General features: G+C 31.2%; 1 long non-coding RNA gene and 1 other non-coding gene across 2 annotated transcripts in view; one reads left to right on the top strand and one right to left on the bottom strand.

Moving 5' to 3' along the window:
- The window catches only part of LOC129981828 (uncharacterized), a 33927-nt gene that overhangs the window by 4729 nt on the left and 14892 nt on the right, over positions 1-14306 (bottom strand). The window lies entirely within an intron of this gene.
- Positions 2391-2463, top strand: Trnal-uaa (transfer RNA leucine (anticodon UAA)). Its single transcript has one exon. It is a non-coding gene; the product is annotated as a tRNA-Leu (tRNA).

The following is a 14306-nucleotide window of genomic DNA, read 5'->3' as shown; positions in this document are numbered from 1 at the left end:
ATTAGGAGATTTAGTGTTATTAATCGAAGACAATTTGCCTTGTTATAAATGGGCTATGGGTAGGATAATTAAAATTTATTATGGTGATGATAAGAAAATTCGTGTTGTTAAGATTAAAACGCAGTCTAGTACTTGTAAAAGAGCCATTTCTAAAATTTGTGTATTGCCTATGGAACGTAATTAATTTGTAATATTTAATTTTGAAATTTGTAAGTTTTCATTTTTTATTTCTTAAAGATGTTGATTATTATGTTTCTTGTGTGTTTTTTTACTAGATTTGTGTAAAAGTTGTAATATTGTTTATGTTATTGAACATTGTAATCTCTTGAAACCTTGGGGTTTCAAGGTGGGGAGTATGTTACAGCTTCACGCCGATAGATGGTGTATCTGTCGAGTACAAAGTTTCTGTTAATTCTTTTTGTATCTGAACGGAGAGTGTGTAAGAACGATTCTGTGACTTAGACGTGGCATCCAACTGTGAGAGGTGTCCTAATCTGTAACAGTCTACCTGAAGAGGCACAAAAATATGTTCGTAAATAAAATGGTGTTCACCAGAAAGAAATGAGTATTATTTGAAGAGAATTACACAAGTCTTAAGGGTTAAATTGGATACTGACAGAGATGTTTTTAGAAATGATGTGCAGGAAAAGATTATTCGAGCATCTAAAGAACAAGTAACAAAGCGTTTACTACTGAAGTTAATTTCAAAGTTTTACGATCCACTAGGCCTATTCGCTCCAGTTACAGTTATAGTGAAGATATTATTCCAAAATACGTGGCTTAGTGGTATTCAGGGGGATGAATTATTACCACCAGCTGTAGCACAAGGAAAAAATATAAACTATTTCAGTAACCACGTATCTTATTATTTTACACTTCTACCTTTGAAGTTATTTGAATGTCATAAATTGTTGGTCGTATGATACTAAACAATAATCTATAGTTTGCCAACGGATTCTAAAATCCTCCTCGCTTTTGCGCATGCGTTAGGATGAGTTTAATTCAGTAAAATAGAGGTGAAAGGAGACATGAAAAGAGGACATGTTTATATTTAACAATAAAGTAAATTCCGGAAATGCGCTCATTCTACCACTTGTCATAACAGCCGAAAAGTGGTCGTCTCAGAATACTGAAACGAACAATAAGTAAATTTTCCCAGAATTGATTTATCATTTTGCCAAAGTTCGAAATTACGCTTCCATATCAAAATGATTCACTGAAACATTCGATTGTCATTCCTTCGTTTAAAGAAGTCCTTTTTTCCCTAGGTCGTTATAAATAATAATTTATCATCAATCTAATTTTTTTTAAAAAGACACTATTTACTTTTAATATATTTTAATTTTAAGGTATTACCAATAGAGTTGAAGATCTGCTGGTGAATGAATAGATCAAAGTAGTTTCTCAAAGGATTATTCTTTTATATGATAGTCCGGTAGGCCTTAAAGTTGATTGATTGTCTCCTACTAATTCTTTTACCTACACGATACTGTTATACATTAGTATTGAACGGGGCTCCTTCCTGGCAAGCTTATACCAACGTTTGTACGGTTTTACTTAGAACGGATTTAAGATTCTGCATATCAAAATGATCCGGCAGACCAAGACGCTAACAGAAAGATAACAGTTAATCAATGCGCAAATTGGAATATCAATTTCCCGACTGCAGTGTTTTGATAGCAGAATATCCATTTAGTGATCAGAAATTTTTGGAAACAAGTTTACGAAACTCCATCTTATGTATTTGTTTGTGAGGAGTACAATGAGGCGTACAAGGAGAGTACGATTTTATAGTTATTCTTTTCTAACGAAGGAAACCGGAAATCATTTTAGGTATCCATCATGAAATCTACTGTATAATTTCTGATCCGCTAATCTCTATAAATAGGCCTATTCTTATTCAACGCACAGTTGCCTATTTTTTTTTTTTTTTTATATATATGCGCAATGAACAAACGGAAAATTATTTTCAAACCCATTTTAGAAGTGTTGCATTTCGATGCACACGGCGCGTGCCGAAGTAGCTCAGTTGGGAGAGCGTTGGACTGAAGATTTAAAGGTCCCTGGTTCAATCCCGGGTTTAGGCAAGCGTTTCTATACTCGATAGTATAGTGATCAGTATTCCCGCCTGTCACGCGGGAGATCGGGGTTCGAGTCCTCTCCGGGGAGAGTACAATTTTATAGTTATTCTTTTCTAACGAAGGAAACCGGAAGTCATTTCAGGTATCCATCATGAAATCCACTGTATAACTTCTAATCCTATAATCTCTATATATAAGCCAATTCTTATTCAACGCACAGTTTCCTTTTTTTTTAATGAGCATTGAACAATCGGAAGATTATTTTCAAAGCCATTTTAGAAGTGTTGCATTCCGATGCCCACGGCGCGTGCCGAAATAGCTCAGTTGTGAGAGCGTTGGACTTAAGATCTAAAGGTCCCTGGTTCGCTCCCGGGTTTCGGTAAGCGTTTCTATCTTTGGTAGTATAGTGGTGAGTATCCCCGCCTGTCACGCGGGAGACCGGGGTTCGATTCCCTCCTTTGGAGAGTACAATTTTATATATGCATATACGTACTTATTTATATATACATACATACAGGGTGTATCCGAATTCGACCAGCAAATTCAGAGGAGTGATAGTAGGCATCAAATGGATAAAGAATCATCATACAACATGGGGCCCCAAACGACTTTTAGGGGGGTGAAAATCGCAAAAATATAGGGAGTCGGAGAACTGTTGGAAGCTGTAAAAAATTAATAAAAAAATAACAAATGTTGTTTCAACTATAAATTTTTTTAAGTGAAAGCACATTCTTAAATTGCCCCCCTCAGATAATCAAATCGGCTTGTTACTTACATGAAAAATAACCTTTAAGAATGTGCTTTCACTTTTAAAAAAATCATAGTTAAAACACCATTTGTTATTTTTTTTAATTATTCTTTTACAGCTTCCAACAGTTCTCCGACTCTCTATATTTTTGCGATTTCCACCCCCTAAACGTCGTTTGGTGCCCCATGTTGTATGGTGATTCTTTATCCTCTTGATGCCTTTGTCGGTCGAATTTGGCAACACCATGTATATAGATATTCTTTTCCCACGGAACCAAATTTTGTTTCAGACGTTCGTCTTCTTCCACACTAGTCTTTCTTTACGGATTAAATGCAGTCTGGATCTATCTTCTGAAGATATTTTATAGTTCTCTTAGCACATAATTATGCTCATAATATTAATATTCAAAAATTATCTTAAAATTTTTCAAAACATTTTTTTAAAAATAATTGGATTCTTGAGTATAAATAAAATCTACATTTTCTTTCTTTTTACCAAAGTTGGCAAGCAAATGATAACATTTAAATTTTGTTGCAAAAAAAATTTCTGGAAATTTCGGACTTTTTTAAAAAAATTATTTTTGATATTGATCGAAATTTTCCTGAATTCATATTCTTAATCCAAGCCTTAATAAGAATTTATGTTCAAATTGAATTTACATACTTTAAAAAAAAACTTCCCCTGTGGATTTAAGTGGCAGACTATTAAATACCTGTGACATTAAAAAGATTTTACTTTTTAACATTGAATTGAATATGAATAAATCGAAACCAGGGAATACGATGTATTAAAGGTAACGATATATTAAAGAAGATAGAAATAAACAGTTTTTTTTTTTACTTTCTCGGATACAATGCATGCAAAGTTGAGATAGAGTAATCGTCAAAAGATTTGAGTTCGATATTTTGACGACCCTTCCGGTTTCAGACTTCCTGAGTTCGAAAAATACGTTTTTGCAATTATGCCTATCTGTATGCCTATGAATACGATAACTCATATAAGAAACTATGAATCCATAAATAAACAATGTGCAAAATCACCTATATAAAATTTCCTGAATCTATATAATAAAATATAAAATATACATTGTATTTAGAGAGCGCTAATGCTGCTACAACTAAAACACAAATGACATTAACCAAATTAAAATTAGAAATGAATATTAAGTTTGCAGCCAAAGAAATTTAGATTGAGAGAAAAAGTTAACATTAAAAAAATCTTAATTTCTATCGGACAAGATTTGGATATTTTTATTTCCAAATTATCTAGGAAATACCATTGGCCCCCAGAAGGTTTCAGAGAATGGAAAGTAAGGATTTTAGAAGACATTAAAACAAAATTTAATGCAGACAACGTTAGAACTAAAGAACGAAGAATTTATTTCAACAAAGCATTGAAAAAAGAAATAAAAAATTTAAAAGAGAGGTTTGTTATTACAGTAATAGATAAATCGGCGAATAATTTCGGTTTAATTTGTAAATATTATTATAAGGAACTTCTAATTAATGAATATAACTCTAATTCAACTTACAAATTAATTAGCACCGGGAAAAAGGAATTGGATAAAAGGATGCTAGCTTTCGCTAAAAAAAACTAAAATCAAAACTTGCTCTTTAAACTACCCTTACCTCTTCTCAACAATAAAATTTCATAAAAAACCAATAAATTTTAGATTCGTAACTTGTAGCACCGGCAGTTACAAGTACTATATGGGAAAACATTTCTTTAAATACTTAAAAATTGTCCTAAATAAAATTAAAGATGAAGATAACTTTATTATCAATAGTAACAAAGATATTTTGGACTTTCTAAAAGATAACAATATTAATAAGCTTAATACTTATGATTTTGAAAATTTGTACACTAATCTACCTCATGAAAAGTTAATAGATGTCTGTACTATTATATATGACGAATATTTAAATAGAGATATTATTACAAAAAGTAATTGGTTAGAGTTATGTAAATTTAATATTAAAGAAAACTATGTTTTTAACTGAATAAATTTTTATGAACAAGTAAAAGGAATTCCAATGGGAACAACTTTTTCAAGTACGTTAGCAATATTTTCCTACATTATTATGAAAAAAAAATAATTAAACTTAACTTAATAATAGGCTGGAGATATATTGATGACTTAATTTTGTTAAATGTGGATAATCCTAATGATATTATTAATTGTTACCCAAAAGATTTAGTTTTAACTCAAACAAACGAAAATCAACTTAAAGCTAATTATTTAGATTTAAATATAGAATTGATAATGGAAAAACTTTGATAGGTATTTACGATAAAAGGGATGAATTTAACTTTAAAATAATTAAACTTAGTAACTACCATTCTAATTTAAACTCTAAAATTTTCAAAAATTTGACATTTTCACAATTTAACAAGATTAAAAAAATTTGCAATAATAAAAGTTCTTATATTTTAGCAAAAAACAATCTCATTAAAAACTTAACTACTAACGAATTTCCCAAAAACTTTTGCAATATAGAAGTTTTGATAAGAGAGGGTCTGTTTAATTTCTGACTTCCTCCAGTCTGTTAGCTTTGAGTTTTAACTCAATAGATGGCGCTTCAATTTTAATGACGATGCATTATGACGAAACGTGGTAGGTGTATATAGCTTTAAACGCGGAAAAATTAAATTTAGTTTAATTTGACGAAGTGCATTTGCAATAGCAAGTTTTTACCTCACATTGTTTTTTTTTCGGAATTGTACTTTCAATTAGTAAGTATTTTGCTTTTTTGTTTAAATTATTTTGGTTCTATTTTCATGGTATTTTGTGGTTTGGTTTGCTGTGGTCTTATTTGGATTTTTTTTTTTTTTTTTTTTTTTTTTTTGCAAATGATTTTACTTGCTTTAGTATATTTATCTTTAACCTTGTGATACTAATTTTATCTCCAAAACCTCAATTTTCTGGGATTTTCGGGTCACGAGGGGTCAGTTTGTTGGACGAAAGTTAGACCCCTCACAGAAAAAATCCCTGGTTTGAATCCTTGCTTGAGGGTGACCCTTGAGAAAGTCTTCGGGCCGGATTCATTTTATCTTTCTTTTTGATTCTTTGGCTGTGAACTTAATATTTATTTCTAATTTTAATTTGGATAACTCATATAACTCCTAAACGCTTTAAGTTATAAAGGTGAAATAAAGTAAATTGTGTGTGCGATTTTTTTTTTACACCAATTTTTTGAATTTTGAAAAATTTTGAACGAGATCCATTAATCGGAAATCTTTCTGTCCCAGCACAAGATGGTAAAATTAAAAATCTAGATGAATAAAATTTGGTGCACAAATTTAGCATCTAATATATAGATGCATATCAAATTTCAAACAAAATCCGTTTAAGGGTTGATCGTGAAGCGGTCTGTTTATTCATGCATGTAAAAGCGGTAACTCAAAAATGTAACGATTTAATAAATGAAATTTAATATACTGCTATGGATCTAAAGTAAGGATTTTTCTCAAATTTAGAACCAAATTTTTCAAGGGATTAATCTCCTGTCGGTCTGTATTTTCGCATGCAAACTCAACAACTTAGCGAAATTTATTATGTGATCTTTTTATCACTTAATCAAATTTTTAATTTTGTCAAATTTGATTTCATTCAGCTGACAAAAGGCATCCAAAATACATATTCGGTTTTCTTTACTGTACTAAGAAGTACAAAACTATTACGAACACTGAAAATAAATCTCTGAGCACTTACGACGTTCACGAGCATAAGATATTTAATGCGAGAAAGGAGATTTGGATAAAATTTTGTTCGAGAATATGCCAGAAAGTTTCGGGAAGACACCTGTTGAATTTTAGTATTCTGGGAGCTGTTTAGATACTAAAAAGTTGAGTTAAAAGTTTAAATTCTATTTTCCTCTTTTTAACTAAAGTCATCATAATTTCCTCTTTTAAAAATATCTCTCTTTTCTAATTATTTCAAAGTTCTCTTAGGTGGAGATATCACTTTTAATATCAATTATTATTATTTTGCTTATCCTACTCATGTAAAACAACCCAGTCAGCTCAAAGCCACTGTAAATATTGTAAGGAGCAGGAATTTAGGAAAGGAAACAACGGAACTTTATTTAGGAAAAAACGGAACTCCTTACTTCGCTGCCTTAATATTAACCCTTTGACTACTCATTAATTTGAAACGACTTTTGTATTTGAAGCGCATTTAATTTTTTTGAATATTTTTACGTAAGAATTCATTTATTTCTTATTATTCAGAATATATACTGCTACATGTTATTGAGATCACTTCGGCTAATTAAAACAAAAAAATAAAAAAATGGAAGCATAAATTCAAACAAATACCGGACATTCTGATATGTCAAATGTACCTAAAGGGTTAATATCGATTTTTTTTTTTTTTTTTAATTTGTTACGACGAGGAAAATTCAACAAATATCGTAGTATGGTAATATTTTAGGCTTGATTCATCGGTTTTTTTTTTTTTTTTTAGGTCGTTGCATTCTGAGGATAATGATTTTTACATTTACGCAATTTACCGTAAGAATGCGAGGCTAAAATCTTTATTATATAAAACCCAGAGGATGAAATTTCTTTACATACTCACTGATAAAGATATCAACCTTTTTCCTATTGCCCCATAAAGTTTTGGACTTTAGAAAAGGACATGAATCCTTGCACGGCATTGACAAACAGTAATTACAAAATATAGATAATCAACTTGAATCTAGTGTTTTTATTGAATCTAGGATGCGATCTTTGACGATTAATCGTAAATATTGTTAAGAATATGTGATATGGCTTCCCAGCATAGTCAGTTCCATAGGAAGTCCCAGAGCTTGGCGACAAACTTGGCGAGCATTTGGCGACTTTGGCGCCAAAATAGATTATACCCGAAACATGGAGAATTTTCCCGATCCGTCCAGTAGGAACCGAGTTACACCTCGAACGTTCCTGATTGGTTGAGAGGCTTCTGGCCCCGCCTCCTGAGATCTATAAAAGGAAGCAGCCGCAGCTACCGGGCAGTCGTGAACCAGTGGAGTCGACGGTGAAGAATTGGTCTACCAGGGATAAGCCGAGGCCGTGCGCGAAAAAGATAAACAGAAGTAGCTATGCAGGAGGCCGAAAGGTTGAATTCGTGACGTCACAGTCGAAAGCCTCTGCTTAGCTCTGTTGGTGATATAGGAAACGCTATTCCTATGCAGAAACTAACTATTTCGTCTTTCGATAGAAATTGTTCTATCTTTTTTTACGGATTCAAACTAACCTCGGAATGAATAGCCAATAAAAACTAAGAATTCATAAAACCTCTTTAATTAAACATTTATTTTCTTGCGGATTAAGAAGACCTTTGAAATAAATAGGGGATTTGTATCTTTAAATCCATAAGTTTCCTTTCAAATCAAATCGCATTTACAGAAACACAACAGAAGTACAAAGTTTTTGGCATTTACTTATTACTGAATGAATTTTTAACATCGACGATTAATTAAAATAAATATTTGAAAAAAAAATAGTACAAGTAAAATAAAAAACTTTTAAAGAGGCTTTGACACAAATTTCAATTGCAAGAAATGAATTTTGATTGAAGATCACCCATTGTTTAGAGAAAAAGTACCAGAAACCGAAAAACTTTTTTTTTTCATATTCATAAAATAGCATATGCAAAAAACTGATATTTCATTAAAAAATCAATTTTAAAAAGATTAATTCAAAGCAGGAAATTCTGATGTTGGATAATCCAGTGTTTTGAGAAAAAATATACAAAAACGATAAATTATTTAATTTTATTTACATAAATTTCTAATTAAATTGTTAGAAACAGCTTTCCACATCACCCTGGGGGTACTGTTTCTAGATGCAATACCCCTTTTCAGAAATATTAAGCGAAGGTGGGTTCCCCAGTAGGTCTATTTCCTTCGTTTGCTAAAAGATTAATATCCTAAAGTTTATCCTACTAAGAAAAAGTTGACAGTTTTCTTTTCAAATTTTTAGCTCTAAGCTGGTCATTCTTAATAATGGGGCACAGGTTCTACAAAAAATGTAAGATTAAAGCTAACTAAAATTAAAAAAGCTAAATTAGCATTAAGTTCAAGGATCTCGACAAATTTAAATTATTAAATTTAATAAAAATAATATAGGAAATATTTCATTAAACTATTTCAAATTAAAATTCGTCATTCTGTATGTTTAAAAAATAACTGCGTTTCTGAATAATTTTCTAGCGATTTCCTCCAAAAACCTATTATTTTCTTTTGTCCACAATTGAATTTAAAAAATTATGTATGCTTTACATAAAGAGAAAAAGTCCGTTAATTTTCAGCCGAACAATTTCGTTTTGCTCGGCCCGCACAAGCGAGTTGATTTTTTCCGTACTTTAGGCTTAGCCGATCTCGGAGAGTAACATTAATTTCTAACCATTATGAAATGCTTACATTTAAAAGAAGCTATTGAAATTTCTAAGCTTTAGAAGAACCTAAGAAATGCTTAAATTACATAATTAAATAAACGATAATGTAGAGGTAATATAATCAACAATTAAAGCATCAAATTAGACTTGTCACCACGTGAGTAAATACAAGAACAGCTTTATATCTAAAAATATTGCAATCAAAGTTAACTCTAAAATATAACTAGATTATATTTTTGTATGGAACTAACATAAATTTAAAAAACTTACTTTAGAATGAGTTAATCCAAGAATACACCGGAATTTCGATATGTATTTCTTTAAATCACGCGCGCATTCCAATCGCAAGCACTCAAACGAAGGCTTTACGCAGTGACGTCACAGGAGCTAAATTTCTCATGTTTATGGCCTTCTCTAGGTAGCGCTCTTGTCTTTTTCGCGCACGGCCTCGGATAAGCGGAGCAGCGACGGAGTCAAGCTAGTGCTGAACTAAGCTGTGCGCTACTGTCTGCAGTAGAGTCTGTTGTATGCTGCACGTCTCGGCTGAAGATAATCGTCTTCTGTGCTGTATATAGTTGTCGTCTTTGTGCTGTCCTGTGTGTCTTCGTGTAAATGAACGTCGTTGTTTCATTTTCTACTGCCGCCTACTGATTGAGCGTTCTCCACACCATATAACTTCCACTATCCAAACGAACCCCAGGCAATTTCGTAATAATATATAAGAATCGAATAAGTATTTTGGTCGCCTTTTTCCCGACCTTGAAATCAAAATTTGACGTAGAAGTACAATAGTAATCACAAGATAACACACCAGATTTTATTTATTTCAGTACTTACATTTTTACTTTCTCGTATACATAGTATAGAGAAAATACAGTAATCGTCAAAAAAATTCGAATTCGAGATTTTGATCAATCCCCACGTTTTAGACCACCCTGAGTTCGAAACACATATTTTTGGAAAATTCCGTTTATCTTACTATTTGGGACAAAGATTACTACAAAAAATTTGTGAGCTCAACGATTGAAATTCGGCATACTGTCTTTACACCTAAGTTACAGATTTCTATCAAATGTTGAGTAAAATCTGTTCAGAGGAAGTCCAGCTGTTCAAATATAAGTTAACACGATAACAACAAAACGAAGAGAGCCAGATAAATAAGATTCGGCACACAGATTTAACATTTATAGTGGGAATACCGATCAAATTTTGAGCAAAATCCAACAAGAAGATTGAATGTCTGTCAATCTCTACTTCAGGAAACATATAAACTCGATAATTCAAAAACGCAGTGACTTAAATATATAAAATTTGGCATGCGATTTTGTGACTACAAGTGCGGTTTTGTGTCCAATCTTTGCTTCAATCGGTTGAGAAAAAATGTATCTAAACCACAAATTCGATTTTCGGATACTATTACTCGCCAAATAATTCGCCAACAAAATTTGATACATATCTACCGTTTAGATACTAAGCCTATGTACCAAATTTTATCTATGTAGCTCTTTCAGTTTTGTGGACATCGTATCCACTGAGTCATCGGAGAGCCAAAGACAGACTTCCTCTGAATGACTTTCATTCAAAATTCGATAGAAATTTACAAAATTTGAGGTTACATTCATATACTGAATTTCATCAATCTAGCTGAAAACGCTAGTCATAGTCTGATTCATCCTGTTCACAGACATACAGACAGACGCAATTCCAAAAATGTAATTTACGAATTCAGGGAAATCTGAAGTGAGGAGATTCATCAACTTTTAGAGTTTCAACAAATTTTTTGATGATTAGAACGTTTTCTCTATATATGCTTCATGCGAGAAAATACGAAAAGCAAAAATGAAAATTCTGTTTCGGAATTAATGTAAATATACCCCGCCCCCTTTTTGTTGCCATAGTTTTAGGATTTTCAAGAGACTGCTGTGAAAGATTTGATGAAGCAATAAAATGGTTTGAAATTCGTTGTAATAATAAGAAAGCATTGTTGCAAGTTGTGTTTAAAATCACTTTTGAAAAAAGAACTAAAATTAAAGAAAAAATTGTACAGAAATAAAATTGGTATCATTGAAAAGTTATTTTTTTTAAATTTAAATTGCTGCAAAAATGATTTTTGTGAGATAATATCCATCAAAATTATTCAGGATTTAATTAAATTTCGAACAGTTTTTAAATAAAGATTTTTACAGTGGCTCTCCTTGAGCGAACTTACTACCTAGACAGGCGCAGAGTATCAAATAGATAATGTAGACTACCGCGTAGGTGCTCATCTTAAAGTATGTTATTTAGGTGCCAGGAAACCTTTTTTAATTTTCAACAACTCGCGATTTTTTTTTTATAGATATTTTTAGAACAATTTAACCACTGTTACAAGGATTTTCCACATGAATTGATACAATTTAAAATCTTGTTTAAATTTTAGAACATTATTCTAAATTTATAGTTAATTGTCTTATTAATTATTTATATTATAACGTTTTAAAATTTTGAAATTTTTTTAAAAGGAAGATGATTCTGTAGTTACAATCAAATTGTTTTAAAAATGAAAATGATTCTGTAATTTTTTAAAATTTTAAATTAATTAAAAAAAATTTTTTTTAATTAATTTTGAATTCCTTTTTTTTAAACTCAAGATATTGAAAAAAAAATGCTCTTGAAAATGACCTGTAATTTCATGTTTTATTGTAGTTTGCAGTTCAAAACTACCCTTACGCAGATCAAATTAAAAAACAAAAAATAATGTTTTGAAAATTTTGAAAAGAAAGTAGGGGATACAGAGGCGGACCTTGAAACTTTTAGTGTCTAAAGGTATTTGCAATATTAATCTGGACTTGTACCCAAGTGATTACAGATCAAGTATGGTCTATCCTGCTGCGTATTTTGACTTTTTTTTTATCTCATATTTATTTAAGTATAGGGAAATTTGCAAATAGTCTGCCGATCTCTAAAAAGTATATCAAAATCAAAATAAAGTAAGCGCGATTAAAACTGAAATAGAAAAATGTGTTCCAAATGTTAAGGAGTTGAGAACCGCTACTGTATATCATTAGAAATGGATGGCAGAAAACCAATTTATTTTACCTGTTTTCTACTTAAAAAAAAATACGCATTTAAAGAAACTAGTAGTTAAGCAGTAAAAAGACTTAACCCGCCAAAACTTTCTTCTCTGCAACAACAGACAAAGAAGTCAACCCATCATTACTCAAAACAATACGCTCATCGAAGAACCGCGACAGATATTTAATGATGTCTTACACCGGATTGTTGTTTGCTGAAGCAGATTAAAGGAGAAAAAAATAATAAATAAACAAAAAAGCCCTCGCGACAAGTTTCCACTCTTGCAAGATCCTTCTAATACATATTATGAGAGCTGGTCCTTCAGAAGGTTCACACACTCTCGGATTTTACTCCATTGTGACGTCATGGTTCGGCGCTGCGTGCTGAGATTTCGAAAAGAGCCTTCTTCTTTGGTGGAATTAATTCATCGCCAAATACCTCGTTAGAAAATGGAATGGCGCAATTGTTGGCCAGGTTATCAAGTGAGGATGTTCAATGGCCCTTCTCGGTTTCCACCGCTCTAATTGATATTTATGCGTTTTGATTTGGCTCGCTTCATTTGACTTCTTTTGTTTATTGGCGGCAATTAATTGTTTTTAATGTTCTATTGAATAGTCACCGTCAGCGGTAATTAATGTTATTTGCTTCTTTTCTGGAAACTTGCGTTAATGGAGGAACATATTTCAATCAAACGAACAAAAGTGGAAAAAATGAGTGTAGGCTTTTATTGATGGTGTCTGGTCTGATTTAAATGGCATCTGGATAGATCATGCTATGATTATCACTCACATTAAGGGTGACTTCTTTAGAGGTTAATAAAGGTGCCATATTAAATGATATATCTAAAGTGGACTGACTAGTGTGACTGCCTGCCCCAAGAAAAATGTCACCATTTCGAAGGGGTAATGTTGCCATTTTGATCATTATGATATAATTATATATCCGAAGAAGGAGAGCATTCATTTATCGTGTTTCGTGGAAATTAAGATCAAACTGGGAAATGCCCTGCCATCAAAGATAATAGCTCAAGTTGGTTTCGCCGCAGTTCTGAAGAAGTGTACCAGACTCAGTGTACAGAAAAGTTGGCAATGTACCATTTCAAAATGTTCAAACGTTCAGTTAAAAAGCTCTGAACATAATTGTTAAAATATTCAGAAAATAATAATTAAATTTGATTGGAATTTAGTTTTAAATAACAATTAATTGATTTTTGAGATAAACTTTCGTATTAAATGCAAAGTTAAATATAGAATTCTTTCAAAAAACCCCACAAAATACGTCATTTTTTATTGATAAGAATTACTTACAATCGTTTTCTTTTGACATTCTGTAATCTTGCCTTGTCATCAGCTATAAAATGCTCTGATCTCAAAGCAATTTGGATCAAATATGGTAAGATTATCATATAGACAAAGTAGGCAATTACCTAGGGCTTTAATTAGATATCACCTTAGTTTGTTTTTTTAAGGTGATATCTAATTTTTTAGTTTCATTTTATTTGCAATTTCATATACTTGATCAAATTCTTAATTATCGCTTACATTTCGGAACATTAATTTTTTTTAATCATGTTTTCAAATTCGTGTGTTGATTATTGTGGTCTCTCTATATAATATTTTTCTTTTGCTATTGTCTGAATGTCTCGCAAAACAACAGCCTTTTCTTTTTTTTATAAAAAATATTTCTAATTTTACCACTTTATTTATTTTTACTGGTTTTTTTTTTTTTTTTTTTTTTTACCGTTTTCTTGTTAATTACTTTAAAATAATTTTTGTACGGGAGATAACTGTAACCGTTTGTCTTAAAGGTTAACCGTAATATTTCATTAAATTTGCTAAGCTACCGTTTAAAAATGAATAACTATTTAAAGGAACTAGAGCGTTCACGACAACAAAAATCGCTAAAATTTTAGTCACAAAAAATGTGATTCTTTTTTCTACCTGTAAATATTATATTTAATTCAAAAGATAATATTGATAGAAAGAATAAGCTGTTTTCATTATAGATCAAAGGAAAAATATTTGCTTTTTAGCATCAAATC

The sequence above is a fragment of the Argiope bruennichi genome, chromosome 8 (assembly GCF_947563725.1).
Source record: "Argiope bruennichi chromosome 8, qqArgBrue1.1, whole genome shotgun sequence".
NCBI lineage: Eukaryota > Metazoa > Arthropoda > Arachnida > Araneae > Araneidae > Argiope > Argiope bruennichi.
The sequence above is the reverse complement of the archived record's forward strand: the minus strand, read 5'-3'. Positions and strand labels throughout refer to the sequence as shown.